Here is a 4,106-nt window from a genome sequence, read left to right on the forward strand (position 1 = left end):
GCATATAGTTGCTCTGATTGGCTAATGGGTGTGGCTTAAGGTGTAGTGAAGGTACAGTCAATTTGTATGTTTCTCTTTTATTAGATTAGACAAGACACATGTTCCTTTACCCAAAACCTCAAGTCCTGAAGTTTACCTATTATCAACAAGATGGCCTGTGATTAGCAAAGTATGACAAACATGAAATAGACTTCAACTGCAACTTATAGGCAATGCCCAATTTTAATATTGGTTTTTCCTTTCATTTTTAATTAAAACATTTGCTTAGTATAATCATTCAGATGTTAAAAAATAGTAAGTACTCTTATTCTTCACCTTTTGCATTCCCACTCTTTCTCCATAAATACTTTTATTAGTTTCCTATGGTATAAGCTCTCTGAGTTTCTAAAATGTAAGTAACAGGAAATATCAATATATATTCTGACTTTGCTCCCTCTTTTAAACACATAACTTTCTATGAAATGGTTCTGGACATTGCTTTATTTTCACTTAATGGACCTTGGAAAGCTTTTCTTATCAGTGCTGCTATGGACCAAATATTGTCTCCCATTGAAATTCACATTTGAGTTGAAACCTTACTCTCAAGCTGACGATATTTGGAGGTGGAGCCTTATGGGGGGTGGTTAGATTTAGATGAGGTCATGAAGGTGGAGCTCCCATAATGAGATAGTGCTGTTATAAGAAGAGGAAGAGACCAGAGCACCACCCCTCTTTCCTCTCTCTATTTTCCCCCCTCTTTCCATTTCAAAAAATATGTTTTCTATTGATTTCAGTGAGAGGAAGGGAGAGGGAGAGGGCGAGGGAGAGGGAGAGGGAGAGGGAGAGAGAGAGAGAGAGAGAGAGAGAGAGAAACATCAATGGTGAGAGAGAGACAGCCATTGGCTGCCTCTTGCACACCCCTATTGGGGATCGTTCTGGCAACCTGTGCATATGCCCTGACCGGATTCCTGGTACATGGGACGCTGCTCAATCAATTGAGCCACACCAGCCGGGCACCCCCTTCTCTTTCTACCATGTGAGAATATAGTGATAAGGTGACCATCTGCAAGCTAGGAAAAGGGCCCTCACTAGGAACCAAATCTAATAATTGCACTTCCCTGCCTCCACAACTGTGAGAAATAAATGTCTGTTGTTTAAGCCATCCAGTCTATAGCATTTTGTTACAGCAGCCCAAGCTGATAAAAACACAGTGAATGTGTTGGGGGTGGGGGTGGCCGCAGAGAGCTGAATGGGGGAAAAAAGCAGACATATGAAATACTTTAAACAATAAAGAACTTAAAATTTGGAAGAAAAAAAGATGGTGCATAGAGATTCCTTAGTATTTCTCATAGTTGCATAGTATTCTATTCCATGGATATACCATTACTTAGAAAACTAGTACTTTTTTATGAAAATCTGGTTTGGTTGTTTCTAATCTGTTGTTATAGGAATGCTGCAGTGGATAGCCATGTATACTGGCATATGTCAATTCCTATCATTGTAACTCAGTTCAAAGGGCATGTGCATTTGTATTAACTTCTAATCTCTCATTATTTGGCACATTTCTTGAAGGAATATTATGCCAAGTGTTCTTGGATGATTTTAACTTGAGCAGATGACAATGCTGTAGACATTTAAATAATAAAACGTATTTTAAAAATGCTATAGAAATGTAAAGCATCAAAAATTCTCAGATGCTATAATCCTATATAATAAAACCCTAATATGCAAATTGACCAAACAACCAGTTGCTATGACGTGCATTAACCACCAGGGGGCAGATGCACAATGCAGGAGCTGCCCCCTAGTGGTCAATGGGCTCCCTCAGGGGGAGCGCCGCTCAACCAGAAGCTAGGCTCACTGCTGGCGAGCCCAGCGGTGGTGGCGGGAGCCTCTCCTGCCTCCGTGGCAGCACTAAGGACCCCTCGGGGAATGTCCGACTGCCAACTTAGGCCCTTTCACAAGGAGCCCGGACTGCAAGAGGGCACAGGCTAGGCCGAGGGACACGCCTCCCTCCAGTGCACAAATGTCATGCACCGGGCCTCTAGTAGGTTTATATTCCTCTAAAATATTTTTGGATGTTGGTGTGGGGGAGCAGGAAGACATTTAGGGTGGGAGATTTAGTAGAGAACAAGTTCCATCCTACTGCTTTTAGTTAAGATGAATATGTTCTATTCGTTTATTATGATCCTTTTAATGAAGCATACTTAATTAGAATTACTCATATCCCTTTTGTGCTAATGTATTGAGTTAGGTTTGGGTTAGTTGACTTGAAAGAAATACTAGTTAAGAGCAATGGCTTTAGAGCTAGAGTTTTAAGTTTAATTTTCACTTCCCCACTTAATTAATTGTCTCACATAACCTCCAATTTCTTAGAGGCATAATTTTCTTATTGGTGAAATGGACATAGAATTACTTTATAGGGTCATTTTTAAGAATTAAGTGAGATAATATATGTTAAACACTCAAACACATATACAGGGTGGAGAAAAAGTAGGTTTATAATTGTTTATATGGAAATTATTACAATCTATACTAATGAAAGGGTAATACGCTAATTAGATTGGACATCTTCTGGACATCCTTCCTGACAAAGCCGGGCCTGGGCGAAGCTGCCCGCCCGTGCTCCTGGGCACCAGTGCCTGTGGCTGCAGCCTAGGAGAAGTTGAATCCACCTGCCCTGTGGTCCTGGGCGCCTGCGGCTGCAGCTTGTCCCAGTCCCGGGTGCCTGTGGCTGGCCAGAGGGAGGAAAGCCTGGGTGCCGGTGCAGGACCTAGGCAGAGGTGGTTAGGGGCAAGTAGGCCAGCAGGGGAGCAGTTAGGGGTGATCAGGCAGGCAGGCAGGCAGAGGGGTTAGGGGCAGGCAGGCAGGAGCCAGGGGTCCTGGATTGCAAGAGGCATGTCCAACTACCAGTTTAGGCACGATCCTACAGGGCCTAAACTGGCAGTTGGACATCCCCCTAGGGGTCCCAGATTGGAGAGGGTGCAGGCCAGACCAAGGGACTCCCCCCACCCCCATGCACAAATTTCGTGCGCCGGGCCTCTAGTAATTAATAAATAATAATGCCAGAATAAACTCTGTGTTTCACATACTCACAGCTATAAACCTACTTTTGCCCCACCCTGTACATATTTATAGACACAAAGTAATGGAGAAAAAATGCTCTTTGGTAGGAAGAAATGAATGTGCTTGATCCATTTGTGTATGTTTTACAATTACTCATTCTAATATTTGTATCTGTATCTACATTAGCACATTCCAGAAGGATAAGCAATATTTCTAGTACTGCATTTTCAGAAAAACACATCTGCATGTACTTTGCGAATCCATTGGGGTGCTGGGCTCCCTGTAGTATAATGCTGTGAGTATAACTCAGGCTGGAAATCTTTCAGGGATAGCATCATAACACATCCCATGATTTCGTGCATTACTTGGCTGGCATCGTTCCCGGTGGGGCAGGACAGACACATATACTAACATAGCTCTTGCAACAGGTTAGGATAAATCATCTGAAAATATTTTAAGACTAGGATTAGTGAGGACAGCCTCCTAATTTTTATTTAAGTGCTTCGTAACATCACTTGATATTACACTGTGTGTTCAGGAACATGCCACCTGCAAATTCTCTTTCTTTATTAAATCCGCCAAGCTTAACCTTGGAGTAGATGACGACGAACTCAAAGGAAATGGGGAGAACGAGAAACTTGTAAAGAATGAGTTTTAAATGAGAAGACTGAAATTATCCAGAGAATAATTTTTATCAGCAGTAAATATACTTTTCACCCTTTTCTCTAGATTCACATAAATTTAATAAAGAGAGTAAAAAAATGTGTGCTGGCCTGCACTTTATTATGTAATAATGTTTGCATGGTACCGCTTTTCTGTTTCTCACTTCATCAGAACTGTTTTTCATTTGGTCGGACCTCCTCAGCTGTGACGGTGTCGGAAAAAAGCATCTGTAGTTGTGCAATCATCTACTGAAAGCTGTTCTGTTTCCATGTAACTATATGTCTCTTTGAGACCAAATTGGAGATGCTTAATGTTAATAAACAAGCAGTTTCTGCATAAGTAAAGACCAGGCCCTGAAATCTACAGACTTGATTAATTATTTTTTTTTCTGTGCCAAG

This window comes from Myotis davidii, unplaced genomic scaffold, assembly GCF_000327345.1.
Source record: "Myotis davidii unplaced genomic scaffold, ASM32734v1 scaffold147, whole genome shotgun sequence".
Taxonomy (NCBI): Eukaryota; Metazoa; Chordata; class Mammalia; order Chiroptera; family Vespertilionidae; genus Myotis; species Myotis davidii.